This window comes from Dermacentor silvarum, chromosome 10 (assembly GCF_013339745.2).
Source record: "Dermacentor silvarum isolate Dsil-2018 chromosome 10, BIME_Dsil_1.4, whole genome shotgun sequence".
In the NCBI taxonomy this organism is placed as follows: Eukaryota; Metazoa; Arthropoda; class Arachnida; order Ixodida; family Ixodidae; genus Dermacentor; species Dermacentor silvarum.
Genome location: NC_051163.1, coordinates 106,905,829 through 106,921,474, shown reverse-complemented (window position 1 = coordinate 106,921,474; position 15,646 = coordinate 106,905,829). Strand labels below are relative to the sequence as shown.

The window sequence follows — 15,646 nt, the reverse complement described above, 5'->3', positions numbered from 1 at the left end:
TAACTGCAAGCACTACAGTTGGGCATGTCGGGCTACGGCCGCCGATGTTATGGGCTTGTTTGCGTCGTCGTCGCTTTCAGACTCAAAGTCCGACGAAAAGTCAGCGTTAGCTGACTCCCTGCTATTCGATGTATCGATAACATCAGCCGCAGAGGCAGCGGAATTCCGAATATCTGCGATCTCCCGAAGCGCGCGGGCCGTTTCCTGAGCCAGAGATCTTTGCGTTCTGCTTTGACGATCGCGCAACTTCGGAGCGCGTTTAAACATCAACGACAGGTGGGAAAAAAGCGAACTGCTTTGAAAACAAAAATATAATTTCTCCTCTTTCATGTCCGATGTCGCAGTGTGTCCGCGAGCGGCGCGGCAGGTCTCGAAAGCGACGTTTCAGACCATCGATAGCGGGCGGCCATTTTTTCGTTCTCCTTTGACGATCGAGAAACTTCCGAGTGCGTTTAGAAATCACCGCCTCGCGGGAAAAAAAACGAACTGCTTAGAAAACTAAAATATAGTTCTCCTCCTTCACGTCCGATAGCGCAGTATGTCCGTGAGCGGCACGGAAGGTGTCGAAAGCGGCGTTTCAAGCCATCGATAGAGCGCTAGCGATGCCAGATGGGCGTGGTACGAAAAGAGTTAACAAATGAAACAAGACGATTTGAGGAGCATGAAAGTAACACTTAATGTTGTTGAAAAAAAATGGGCATGTACATTGTAAGATATTTGCCAGCCATCGCAGCATGCTCCTTACGGCTCAGGAAACACCGTCAAGAAAACGCAAGTTCTACGCTTGACACGGGGATGAAAAGAAAATGAAGGGAAGCTTTTTTACGGGATCGGCCATTCTATGCTGTGCGCTCGTCAGAATCTGCCGAGGCAAACTTCAGCAGATAGTGAATATTCTGCGGACGCGTTACATAAAGAAAGTAATTTCTTTTTACTTTTTTTAGCATCCATGAAAACTCCACTTTCGCAACAACAAAACGAGATATGCACGAGAAGTAACAACCACGTCTGAATGCGGCGTAGTGACTCGAAAAATCTTGCATGTGAAGCGACTTTTGCCCATCTTTCTTTTTTTTTTTTCAATGACAGCTCACATTTGTAATTGTTTTGTGTTTACTGATTCAAAGAATGAAAAGCGCCTCGGGGCAAAAATTTCTGTGTTTATTGGTTTATATCGAAAGCACAGAACCCTAATAATAACCTTGTGTAGTTTTGGTACGTTAAGCACAATATAGTTTGGAATTATTTAAATGGCTTTTCTGGTTGAAAAATAGATTTTTTATTTTTTCCTTAATACCCTCAGCTCATTTTCCTACTTTAAATCTTTTTCAACGCGTGCGTAAGTATATGTCTCAATTGCCAATCTCAGCATTCGGCAATCGTCTCATTTAAATTTTCGTTTTCACTAATATATTCTCAGTGCCTAGTTTTCCTTTTTTAAACTTCTATAACTGTTCGCTATGCCTAGTGTGCATGCCGTTGGCCTTGTTTCTAAAGCTCTCTCCTTTATCGAGCAGACGTTGTCTTCGTCACCTTTTATACACCACATCGTCCTTCAACAAACTCATAGCACTACGCAAGAACTCGCCCGACGGCATAATCCTCCATCGCTTGTCGCTCTTTTCAATCAGCTCTTCGCGCGATCAAGTCCTGTCCTAGCTGAATAGCTGACAGGACGCCAAGCATACAGTTTTTTATTGGTTTGTTTAAATCAGTTTCACGCTTTGGGTATTAATTACTCAAAAGCCCCTCTTCATTTATATTTGATAGATTTTACGCCTGCTGTACTTTGTGGTAGGAGCGGGCTCATCGGGACAGTATGCGATAAACACTCGTTTACTTAGATCTATAAGTACACGTACCTCATAGAGGGTGTGTTGCTTTCAGACAATAAACCTCTTAATTTGATTAGATTTTTTCTAAGCAGCCGACGGCAGTGGCACAGCTGAGTGCAGCTTCGTGACTTGTCGTTACAGCCTTGCAAAGAGCCAGTGAAGAACGGACCAGCCAGCGCCGCATTTGCTTGATTGCTATGACGTCATAAGCCAGTTATGCTCTTCAGTACGAGGTCGCGGCTTCGATTTCCGACCACGGCGACCAATTTCCAATAACTGAGTTGCGACAAAAAAAAAAAGCCTTCGAAGATGGATGCCAATCTCAGCAACAGAATACATCAGACAGCGAAGCTGTATAAATGACTTCACATCCTTCAGAAGTTATATATGGGTCTGCTGCTGGCTGACAGCCTCGCTAGAAGTACGGTCGTGGCTGTTCAGAACAATAAAGGGCACATTTCCTTCGTCTGCGACCATCGTAATTGCACACCCCCATCGATGAAAAAAAATATTTCAATGGTCTTGCGGCTGCCGTGCGGAAGCCGACGAGAGTGACTAGGTCAAATTATATCTACCATGTTATCGACACCCATTATGGCGAGATGCTTGGACGAAAATCAATTCGCATTTTGTTTTTGGCAAACCAGCCAAGTAACAGTGCTTAGCGTTATGCCGAACAATTTGAGCAATTTGAGCGTTATGCTGAGGAATTTGAGCAAAAGCAATGAAGTGGCAAGCTCAAACTGTCTTTCTTTCCTTTATTTTTAATTTTCTAACGGGAAAAAGGCGCCGGTCACTGTTTACACAACGCATAAAAAAGCAAGGAGTGATGTGTAAGAAACTGCATACAAATTAGTCACGTTTGTGTCACTGCTGAAACGCCGATACTCGTCTTGAAATACGAGTAACTTCATTACGCGTGCAAACACGGTCGCGTAGGTTGCGAGTAATGACGCAGGATTCCCTGGCACTATTGTGGGCAATCACTTCTTTCCTGACCTAATGACTTGCAACATATGCTCGGCGCAGACGCGTGGCTTCCGTAAATTGAGCTCATGTTCTCGGAGGCTATTAAAAAAGTGGCTTTCTTCTGTGTCATCTCGGAGGCCACCAGAAAAGTGGCTTTCCTATATAAGAGACACCACAGAGGGGCCACGATCCCTGGGGCCTCGCTGCGCTGCATGCAAGCTGCGTTACACAGCAGCCGCTGTAACAGGTGGCTTCCGTGTCACCCTGTAGCAGCTACGTAAAAAGCGGTGGGAACGGCACATCACTTACACTTTCTTACAAAACATCAAAAAGGCCAATCTGTAATGAATAAACAGCACGGCAGTGGCGGCCGCATTTCGATCGAAGCGAAATGCAATGGCGTTCGTTCGTCCACTGAGATTTAGGTGCGCGTCAAAGAACTCCAGGAGGTCAAAATGAATCGCTAGCCCTCCGCTATGGCGTATGCCTCATGCATAATAAGATTGTGAGTTTGGCACGTACGACTTCAGAGTTACGTTTTATCAGTAATGAAGCCGAGAGACAACAGAAAAGAAAAAGCGATGAACCGCTGTGAAATATAACGGTAATATTCATGCTTATTGCAGTTATCGAAACGTGATAAATCATTGCGACGCCTCAATGTTTTTGTATATTGTAACAATCCCGGCATTGTTTGCTTTGATTCATAATCGTGTTCCCTTTAGGAGAAACCTGAAAGGTTGAAGTCTCGGGGGTGGAAGTATACTGCGCCATTTGCGCCACACTGCGCCGATCCGCTTTTCCTGCGCCATCCTGCTCCAAAACGCATTATTGCGCCGAAACTGCTCCCAAGCGGTGCCTCCATGTCCGACACGCCCGATAATTCGGACGGATTCGCGGCTCCACCACGTACCGCATACGGTCAATGTATAAGAACGTCTCAAATTTCAGACGCAAGAACCCTTCGCCATCCAATTATCCGGGCTTTGTGCTGTGACCGCAGGTCCGAAACGCCATTAATCGAAGCCACCACCGCCGCCATTTTGATTATTTCGCTGCCTTGGACCGGCGCTTTCGAACGCAGATCCGCTGGCAGCCGTAACCGCGGCAACGCTAGGCCTAGCTGCTTCGGCGTTCGTTATTAAGCTTCTTGTCATACGGTGCCATGTTTTTTATTGAAACAATTTGCCGCTGTAAGCAATGGCACCGACTCCGCCTTTGTAATCCTCGCGATTGGCTTCGAAGCTCGGAAAGCCCGGCGCGTTGCATAAATTGCCGATTCTCGCAAGTCAGCTTCGCCTCGATGCAATAATGTTACGCGGTGAAGCCTACGCGTAGTATTGCGGTGAAGCATAACAAGAGTGGAAGGGGCAATTGTCACGGGGCACAGTATGTATTCCTTAATTACACGCGCTTGCACCTGCCGTCGCCTTTCACATGCAGTATACGAGCACCGATATTGTGTAGTGGCAGGTCTTCGGAACTTTTCCGGACATGCCTGTGGTGATCTGAGCCCTTAGGGGCAGTAAAAGGCATCCGTTCATTGTTTCGGACTGCTCGATTTTTCGGACGATTTCGCGGGCTCTAGGTAGTTTGAAAAATCGGACGTTGACTGTGTTCCTTTCCGCCTTTTTGTTGTGATGTGTTGTGAGCTGTGATGTATTAAATGTGGGCGCCGTTTCGCTCCAGTGATCGTGACACTCAGTAGCCAGCTGTGCTTGCCCATATCTTGTGCTTGTATTTCAATTTATTGACTATATTTATAGTGTCTTGTACCTGAATGTACAATTTTAAACTTCCAATATTTCTGTAGTTAATCAGATTTTTCACTCAGAGACATGTTTGTCTTGTTTAGAGAATGCATTTTAAGTATGACTTGTTCTTTAGACTGACACGTAACTGACATAAAAAGTATGACAAAGTACTGTGGGAACAATGCTAGTGTTGACTAACAGTGTTCTTTTTTTCCACTTATTAGTTGCAATGGTAAGGTACAAACTAGCTTTAGATCTGGTGATTTACTTCTGCTACTTTTAGAGCTGCTTTGTACTTGTTTCTTTATGCTCAAGTGCAAGTACTGGTTTTTGCCATCTATTCCATGCCTCTTATGCTCATAGATATATAGAATTTTATTGCTATTATGCTGTGCTTTCGTCCTGATTGTTGCTATAACTAGTACTACCGTTACAGTTCCCTACAGTTGCAGATTGATCAGATTTATTAAGTTGCTTAGCAATAAGAGCATGGAATGTTCCACAGAAATTTCACTTTGGCACATAGTTTTCTCGCTTAGCATTTGTATTTGTTGAAAGCAAAAGCTTGCTAATTCAAATGTTCTTAGCATGGCGATCCGCTCCAAAACACACTTTCTGTGCTACAAAACTCGAAATTTGTTGCTCGAATGATGCTCTAAAACAGTCAGTTTGCAGCTCCCAGCCCTGCTCCAAAACGTTGCAGCCTGCTTCCACCCCTGAAATTGAAGGAACGTGCTGCTGGGCTGATTCCTTCATACATGTAAATTTTGACAAGCAAACATTTCAAGCCAAGATGGGAGCGTAGCGCAGGTCTGAAAGTGTAGAGGTAATACTAGAACACGCAACATTCTGGTTGCTTATGCATAAGCTGCATCATCCTCAAACCGCATTTTCAAAAGCGACAAATATAAAGCAAGGAAAGGTTGCGTAAGCGGTTTCTGTTTATAGGAAAAATCCGTTGACTGACAGCCCATGCAACATATAACGCTGACGCATAACGAAAGGTGGGGAAAGGAATTTTTATTCCTGTTTAGTTAAAAAAAAATAAATATCAACGGCTAAGGACCACAAAAGTCCAATTTATTTTTTTTACGTGTAGCACCTCATGACATTTTTTTTTTTTTTTGTCTTCGGAACCTCGATTTGCCTTTGAACTGCAGGTAACACTGATGGAAGCTGAGGGCATCTATCTCTCCTCACTGGTGATTACCAACCACGGACTCGAGCGTTTGGCCCTTCGCAATGTGACCATGGAAGACTCAGTCCTGGCCAGACTCGCGCAGGAGTTCAAGGAGCACCGCAGACCGCGGGAGTTCGAGTTGCGAGGAAGGATTCGTAACAGTACGACGCGCACTGAACTGGTCTCGAGGCTGTTGGACACCTCCTTGCAAATTCTGCGCCTGGAAATCATGTGCAACCTTAGCCAGCTATTCGAGAAACTCAAGGACAACGCGCAGCTGATAGAGCTCGAGTTAGGACGCTGTTCCCCGGTCGGCGTTTATCTGGACACACTAGCTTCTGCACTGACCGAAAACATGACGCTGCGACTCCTCACTCTCAACCTCAACATGGAATGGATGTCGCCCACCAGTTCCTCCTGGAAGCACCTGGGAGCCCTGCTTAAGAACAGCCGCTGGCTGGAAACATTGTGTCTCCGTGATTCGTGTCTTGGAATGCACGCCGTGGTCCCGTTAAGCGAGGCCATGGAAAGCAACGAGAATCTCCAGACAGTGAACCTAAAGTGCTGCGGGTTCTCATGCACCGACGCCCTCCTGTTCGTGTGGGCCCTTTCACGAAACGGTTCCCCTTGTACGAAGGTAAAGCTAGGCGTTCTAATGGGAAAAGAATGCGAACAGAACCAGCTTCTCCGAGAGATCAAGGCTAGTAGACTGGACGATCGCGTTGACTGGGTTTTCACGTCCTCTCGGGCAGAGACGATCATCTCGGCTTTGGAAAAGGGCACTCCAATTCGTCGCCTTGAGTTCCACTGCCCAACCATGGGCAAAGTTGGGACTTTGTTCCGGGGTCTTACGAACGTGCAGGAAATGCTGACGACCCTGTCACTCCGGGGATTCCACTTCCGTAACCACAAAGACGCCAGACAGCTTTCACGGTTCTTGCGAGAAAGTGTAATTCTCCGGAAGTTCAAGCTGGACATGGCTGCCACCGCCGGTAGTAACTTGCTCATACTTCAAGGACTGGAGCGCTCAACATCCATCAGGTCACTTACAGTGATCGAGAACTGCTTGAAAGAAGCCACGGCGCGGGGGTTCGAAAACTTTGTGCGGAGGAACACTGGTGTCGTAAAGTTGACTATCATCAATGAAGAGAAAACACCTGATACAGTCCTGGTGTCCTGTCTCCGGCGTGGCCTAACAGAAAACTACAGTCTGCGGGAGCTAAGGCTTTTCTACTCCCACGGACAACTGCAATTGCACGACTCGGTGATCTCGCAGTCGCTGCATATCAACAGCATTGCGGTGGTGTGCGCCACGAAATTAGTGGCGGACAAGGAACTCACAAGGGCAACCATGTTCGCCCTGGTGCGGATCATGGCTTGCGACGCGGGCCCGGACATCCTCTGCAAGGGCATGGACTGCGAGAAAGGAGTTTTCGTAGCGAAGCTCCAGGAAGCCCTCAGGACAGCCGAGGACGAGCTGTTTGGTCTCGCCTGTCTGTACAAGTCAGCGGCAGAAGGTGATGGATCGCGAGCCAGTCACTGCCAATTCTCAAGCCTCAACGACGCAGTTCGGGCAGAAATAAGGAACCGCTTGCACAGCATGGGTATCCCGTTTAACAGGTCACCCTTCGGCCATTTTTGATACGCCTGCTCCCTTTCAGCCCAGCACGCACACCGAACTGAGTATTGTTCTTAAACGCACTCATAATTTTTCTACTTTTCATCATTCTGCGTGTTATCATAAATTCATTGGCCTTTAGCGCTTTTATGATGAATTTTAAAATGTCACCCCACGTTTGAAATTGTCAATAAAGAAACCATGACACATGTGTCAGAGCGTGTATATACATTACAGTAGGGAGTGTGACAGAGGAAAGGGGACGCGAGAAACTCGTTTGGATTTTTCCATCGCGTCGCCACAATGCCCTCTGCTGTAATTATTTGTGAGGTCGCCGAAAACGGATTGCAACAGCTACAGTGCTTACCCTTGTACTAACGCGTAACAGTCCAGAGGTGAGGTAGCTAGACTGTAGAGAGGAGGTAGCGATATAGAAGCAGAGAATGGGTCGAAGCCGCATTAAGGCACGGCAGTGCCTCTAGGAGACTATGGAAGCAGCCGCCCATAAAATCAACACTTCTGTATCAATCACAGTAGCTTTGCTGCTATGGCGTTGTTTGAGGTCTCGGGTTCGCTTCCAACCACGGAAGCCGCAAAGCGACGGAGGCGAACTGCAAAAAATGCCTCTGTAATTCGATTTAGGTGGAGGTTAAAGAATTCCAGGTGGTTATAATTAGTCCGGAGTTCCTCACTATCGCGTTCCTCATAATCAGACTGTAGGATTGGCACGTAAAGGCTTATCATTTAATTAAAGTTTAACAGTTCTCCCGCTATGCCATGCGCATAGTTTCATGCAATTACTCGAGGGAACTGGGGTGCTAATGTGTACGGTAGCTGCAAGCGGGGCAGTTCAACCATCATGAGAATGGTGGATTTGCCTAAACTTCGTCTTTATTTTTAGAGAGAGGAGGGAGCAAGGGAAGGCAGCGAGGTTGTCCTTGCAAAGTGGTAATTTTTATGCGAAGCTTTATAATGGCTATAGGCGATATCTCCTTTGTACAGGAAACTATCATCATCAGCACTGGCTCGAGCGTCTTCTTCCGCAGCTGGCTAGTTGGCACCCATCGGGTATGAGCAGTTGTCTTACCTAACGAACAGATTTAATTTTGAATTAATTTAATTTCGAAGGATCGCAAGCGGCAATGGCGGGCCAATGCTGCTAACCACGACGCCGAGCAAACTCGAGACATCGAACGCAAGCGACAACGGCGGACTGCGGGCATACCGTCAGTGACGTCTTTCCCTCCGTCACAGCCGAACGTGTATGTAATCTTATAATTTAGAAATATTTTAATGAACCCTAGGGATTCCCCGAATGATAAACACCGGAGCCGCACGTTTCAGCTTCGCTGGTTAACCGTTAACCATCTTCACAGAGTGGAAGAGCCGACGAATTAAAAAAAAAGTACTGTGTTGTAAATGATTAAGCATCCTTAAATTGGTCCGACGGCAGGATTCGAATACTGGACCTCTAGACATTAAACAATTACGCCACCGGCCCATTGACAAGCACAACCACTGCATTTAGTAGCGATTATGCGTGCTTGCAAAGCCTTACTATAAGGCGAAAGCCGTATACGAGTATGTGTCATGGTTCTGTCGACCTTCAGCGAAAACCGTGTCGTCGAAGCGAAATCGTACACGATGACGACTCGATGTAGTAATTCACTTACTACACGCCAACCCGGCATCTTGCCCTACCTATATGCAAACGCGCGCGCAAGAATTTTCATGGTACGCGGGTTAAGCAAGCAACACTCACGCAACAGTTTTGATGGTGAGTGGGTCACCGTTGTCATTGTGTTAATTAAGAGAGTTACCTCCGACTCGAACCCACCACCTTCGGTGGGGAGTAGAACCCTCGAGCTTCTGTGGGAGTCGAACCCACCACCTTTGGCGACAAGGTGAAATTAAGGCACAGTTAATTAACAGAATTAATTAAGACACTCGAACCCACTACCTGTGGTGTTAATTAGGACGAGGTTAATTAAGACAGGCAATTAAGGTAGCGTCAATTAAGGCACTCGAACCCGCGACCTTTGGTCGGAAGAAACGAGTAATAAGAAGTAACGCATTCGAACGAGAATGCCTTTTCAGCACGCGGGCGCCTTCACCACCTTTGGCTCATGCTAAAGTGACGGTGAATTATTACCTTCTGCGTTAAAAATAAGTACAAATTGCTTGAAAATTTAGCCCACTTAAGGCCCTGATGAAGCGTAATAAAGGAAGCAACAAGAACGTCTCGAGCCCGAAGCACGAAGATCGTACAAATCCATGTACTATAACCATCATTCCCATCGTGGCCGGACGGTCGCAGTGCCATAATTCCCTTTAGTAATTATTGTAGGAAACACTGTGGCGACGTGCGAGGCATTGACAGGGAGAATATTTTCGCAGGCGATGAACTATGGCGCACAACAACGCCTCAAGCAAACAGGTCTCGCTTTGTGTTGCGTACTAGGTAGAAATATGCAAGTGGTGCGTGTCATAGCGTTTCTTACAATTACTAGAAGGAAGCTTGGCGCTGCGACTGTTCAGCCACGCCTCTGGGCGGCTAGCATCTTTCCGATAACCGCAAACTGGACCATCGTTTGTATCAGCTGAAAGGGTAGCAGTGCGAACCGAACCGGGCTGGGTACGGGCCAGGTTTTATACCACCAGACCGAGCTACGGCGGGCCAACTCAGGGCGCTTTCGAGCACGGGCCGGGCGCGAAAAATGGCCCGTGCAGTGCTCTAATGTAATTATATGGCTAAGGTCACGTGAACACTTAGTGCTTGGCTTAACATAGAAGTATGGAACGCTTTGTGTCTTTTTTTTTTTTCGCGGTGTACCATATTTATGCTGCCGGATTCAATTTGTATGGAACATGAAATACTTTGCACTTCATAGCTGCAACTTTGAACTGACGTAGACAAGGAATTACTTGAACGCTTTACTCACAAGCAGCAGCGATCACTTCATTGATATAGAACGCAATCAAACGCCTTGCGTTATGGGATTGCATGAACCGATAAGAGCATATTTGGAAGTTGAATGACTGTGACCAACGGAGAGTGCGATGTTATCGCAGGTAGCGCTCGACACTGGCCACTACTGACCTTATTATAGCGCAAAGGTGACAATTCGAGGTCCACTGCATCTTTTTTTCATCGCGAAAAAACGCGACAAAGCTATTATGCGTGCGCTACAACCGCGAAATAAACAATCTTCAGAAGATACGCTTGCCGAATCCATGCATGTCCTTTGTGCCCTTTGCACCATGCAAATTACCCAGAAAATTAACGTACGGTTAATTCCATGTGAGTTTTAACCGTACATGATTACAGATCACGCATCCAGGCTACTACCGAAGTACGTGCCCGCAGCTCAACCATCTTCCCCATTGTGGCGAAGGCAGTCTTACTATTAAAGCCAACAAGAAGGTGCAAATGTCGTCAGTAACCTTGAAACAGGCCACATTTTTTTACTGATGAAGTCAACATCAACCGCTTGCATGCCTATATCGATGTATCGGTCATGAGCTCTAGACTAGCAGCTGCAGTGTTCGTCCCGGCTAAAATTTGTACAGATCGAACTCAAAGCATCACATTCTACATCGACGACGGCCGAAGTAATTGCAGGTCTGCGTGCGAGACTTCAATTCATCACTCTGTTGGGAAACATTAGCAGTGGCTTATGCTCTGCGATTCCAAAGCAGCCCTCCAGAGTTTTCTCTCTGCGTTCCGCCATGGATCCAAGGAACAACTTGTGGCGGACATAAGATAAATTTATCGTAGAACAGTTGAGAAAGGAGACGACATCCATCTTTGAATGGTCGTCAAGCCACTGCAATCTGATTCCTGCTCATCTGCTATGCTGGTTCCAGCTCATCAAGCAGCAGCCAATCAGCGACAGCCGAAATGGACAGTCCACTAGGTAGAATCTTACAGAATGCCGCCCCAGATGAGAGCGATGTAGTTTTTCGGCGGGTGAACGACAAGTAGAGAGTTCGCGAGGTTGGTAATGTAGCCGCTACTGAAGTTCCCGGATATCAGTCTTCGAGTCACTGATGATGACATCGCTATCAGGTAGCCCCGATGCGAGTGCAATGGCGGCCTCTTCTCGTCGCCCGCTGAGGTGGCTTGACTGATTCTGAACGAACAGTGTTGCCCTGCTTGTCTACGACCGCTAGAGCATAACGATGTTTAGTGTTATAGGCGGCGGCGTCCACATAGTAGACTCCTTCCACCTGTCCATGGCTGCGTTGTAGCGTCTTGGCTCGAAGTTTCCGGCGTTTTACGTGAAATTCGGGGTGCATTTTCTGGGTAGGGGTTGGATGTGGTATTGGCCGTGTATATTCGAAGGAAGTTGATGTCGCTTGTTCTCGTTGAGTGGTGGAGCATAGTGAAGTTGTCTCAGGATCTCACGCCCCGCTTCTGTGGTGGAGAGCCTGTGATATTGGGATGATATATGTGCTTCGGTTAATTCTTCAAGGGTATTAATTGTAGCTGTGGCCATCACCCTTTGTGTGGATGTTCTAATCGGAACACCAAGAGCGACTTTGTGTATCTTGCGGATCAAGCAATTTACAGTATCCGCTTCCTTCCTAGACAGCGAAAGAGTAGGGTGAAGGTGATTTTGCTTAGGACAAAAAATTAGCTCCTTCTCTCGAAGCCCTCTGTGTTTATTGGAGATCCTTCCTATGAGGCGTAGTGTGTTATCTACTGTTGTTTGTAGTGCTTGCAAGGTAGGCTGATTTGCTCGGTTGCCTTGAAGGTGAAGTCCTAGCACCCTTATCCTGTCTACCTGGGATATGGAGTGCCCTTCAACCGTGAGTTCGATATTCGGGGACGATGTCCTGAAGCGTCTCGTGGGGGGCAGAAGGAGAAGCTCTGACTTGCTGGGGGAGCACCTAAGATTCAAGTCGTGACCTACTTGTTCGATCTGGTCAATGAGAAATGGAGATGGGCATGCCATGTAATGTGTAGGGTAGATAACCGGTGGACCATTAGAGCTACAGAATGGGTGCCAACAGAAGGGAAGCGCTGTCGAGGACGGCAGAAAAGTTGGTGGGGTGATGAAGTTAGAAAAATTGCAGGTTGAAATTGCAATCAGCTATAGTGCAAGACAGGGGTAATTGGAGATCGCAGGGAGACGCCTTCGTCCTGCAGTGGACATAAAAATTGGCTGATAATGATGATGAATTGAGACAGAGTTAATTTAGGCACTTGGACGCACGACCTTTGGTGGGAGCCCAACCCACGACATTTGGTTTTAAGTAAGACGGAGGTAATTAAGGTACATATTTAATTAAGATAGATTCGTTAAGGCACTCGAACTCACTACCTTTGGTGGGAGTCGAACCCTCGCCCTTTGGTGTCGCAATGCTTTCACATTTATCCACGTAGGGATATATAAGTGCCCAATAAATGTTTCTTTGTTAGATTTTTATAGAAATTATTTAACCAACATTCCAACTATTACGAACAACATCTGTTCACCATAAAGTTAGAAAAATTACTGATAACGCAACCTGGGTAGCCAATCGGATAGCTCGCCATACTGACGTCAATGGCTTCAGCAAGCTTTAGCAAGGGTTTCACTTTTGATGTCGGGCCTCTGGCCACCGAGTAAAACGGTCGATGCACGTCAGCAGGTAGGTGTTTCCATTTGATGGAGGCCATGGTCCTAGAATGCCAACATGGACCTTATCGAAATGCTCCAAAGGTGGTGGGAAGGAACCGCACGGAGACAAGGTATGACCATGGACCTTGGATTGCTGGCAACTCAAAGAACTGCAAGCCCACCCACGAATGTCCTTGTTGTTTCCCTGCCAGACAAAACGCCGAGTGATAAGGTGTTGCGCGACGCGGATGCCAGGATGGAAGAGGCAATGCAGAGAGTCGAGAACAGCGCGACGGAAATAACCGGGAACATGACATCCGGTATTGCCAGTCGATATGTCGCAGAGAATGGGAACAGTGGAGGACGGAAGGGTAACTTCACGAACCTTGAGCATTTCAGAGTCCAGGCGAAGCTTAGCATTTTCTGCGTCTTATGCTTGCGTTGCAGCGAGGGCGCGGACATCGACAGTTGTTGGGCGATTTAATGGCAAACGTCAACGGCTTGTGGTCCGTGGTGATGAAGAAATTTTGAGCTTCGAGGAAATTCCTGAAGTGACGCACAGCCATGTAAGCAGCGAGGAGTTCGCGGCCGTAAGTGCTGTAATTGCTTTCGGTGAAGGAGAGCTTGCGTGAAAAGAATGCTAGCGGTTGCCACGATCCGTCATTGCACTGTTGTAATGCGGCTCCAACTGCCACATCCGACGCGTCTGCCACAAGACGGAGTGGAGCATCAGGTATTGGGTGAACAAGAAGGGCGACGTGTGCGAGCTGGGTCTTAATAGCCTCGAAAGAGCTGGACGCATTTTCAGATCATGTTATGGGCGTGAAGTTTTTTTTTCTTTCCTTGGAGTAGATCTGTAACTGGACGAATCAGATGAGCACAGCGGGGGATGAAACGCCGATAAAAATTCATGAGTCCCAGGAACTCGCATAGTTTACATACGGAAGGGGATTGTGGAAAGTCGTGAATGACTTCCACTTTGCTAGGGAGGGGCCGGATGCCATGACTATGAACGTGGTGTCCAAGGAAGTCAAGTTAGACATGCCGAACGTAAACTTGGCTATGTTGACAATTAGGCCGTACTCGACAAGGTCAGAAAAGCTGTCGAAGGTGTGAAAGGTGGTCGTCTGCATCGCGGACGACCACTTTCAGGAGGTCATCGATGAAGGAAAAGCAGAGCAGAAGACCTCGAGTGACTGTGTACACGAAAGTTTCAGTGGCATTGCGGAGACTAACAGGCGCAGGTATTCAAAGAGACCAAAAGGCGTTATGACGGCAGTCTTGGGAATTTCCGAAGGTTCGACAGGTATCTGATGATACGCCTTGACGAGGTATATATTTGAAAAGATAGTTGCTTCATGCAGTGGTGCTATAAAATCCGCGATGTTAGGCAGGGTGTAGGTGATCGGGAGTACTGGCGTTGTTCAAGGGACGGTAGTCACCGCAGGGCCGCCGGTCACTCGGGGACTTCGTGGGACACCATGTGCTGAAGAGATGCCGAAGGACTTGATGATGGTCGCACAATGCCAAGCTCGGGCACATGGCCAAATTCAGCTCTGGCAATCTTGAGTCTATCGGGTGCGATGCGTCGCGAACGAATGTGGACAGGTGGTCCTGTGGTGATAATATTACGATTGCATCGAAAGATGTTGAAGAGACGAGCCGCCGCGAGATAGACGAAGTGTGTCTGTGCTCTTGGTGCGAGCGAGTGTGGGCCTGGCTGTCTGGCTCCAGTGTAAATAGCCTGTAAATAGCCTCTTTCATCTGTGTCCTTCCACACGTAACATTCTGGTGGAGGTTACCGATCCCCGTCCTCGCCACGGAACTCCGAAGTGGTCGGTACATCGAGCTTGTCACCATGCCCCCCGGTGACGAGACCACCTCTGCAATGGCTTCGGCTCGTCCGACTACGCCTATCGTCACGGAGCGCCGCGAGCTCGTTGGCTCGTTAGTCGGTCGCTTGCTTTAGTCGGTCGCTCGGTCATAACTACACTAAAGTCATATTACCCAAATGTTATTTCGGAGCGAGCGCAACCACCCTCAATGCATATGCACCTCTAAATTACTGATGGTGCAACTTGGTTCGCAATAAGTGCGTCACTTCGTGAACGGACGAGCTCGATGAAATGTTACACGTACGTGATTAGTCAAGAACCTGAAAGGCTAAAACTAATTTAGTCAACGTAAGCTCACTATGGTCTTGTTTGAGCCTGAATGAAGCGCTGCTACCGCGTGGCCGCTTCGCGAACGAATGCAATATATATATATATATTTCATTTTCTACCCACGCATTGTCCCGACTTGATGATTGGCCGCGCGTATTTCTATTGACTGGTCACGAGAGACATAATAGCACCAGCACCCATCTGAGAGCGTTTGCGCGCGCTTAGATTGGCAAGCACGCACGAAGGCTTGCACGTTTTGGCGCTGAGCCGTGCTCCCTCAAGGGCTGCAGAAGATAGCGTCAACTTTTCCCTTTCCCCACGAACCACTTACTAGGCGGCACTGTAGCTTGCAATACTCTATCGAACCTTGAGAGCAGCGATCATCCGTGTCCTTTGCCAGTATTTGTGCGTCATAGGCGATACGATTCACCTGGTAAGGACGGCGCGGATTACTTAGGTTACTGAGGACTTGCTGGAGGCCAGAATGGTAACGTTGGACCATAAACATGCTTATAACCA

General features: G+C 47.5%; 1 protein-coding gene across 1 annotated transcript in view; it reads left to right on the top strand.

Moving 5' to 3' along the window:
* The window catches only part of LOC119466429 (uncharacterized), a 217,391-nt gene that overhangs the window by 12,389 nt on the left and 189,356 nt on the right, over window positions 1–15,646 (top strand). The window lies entirely within an intron of this gene.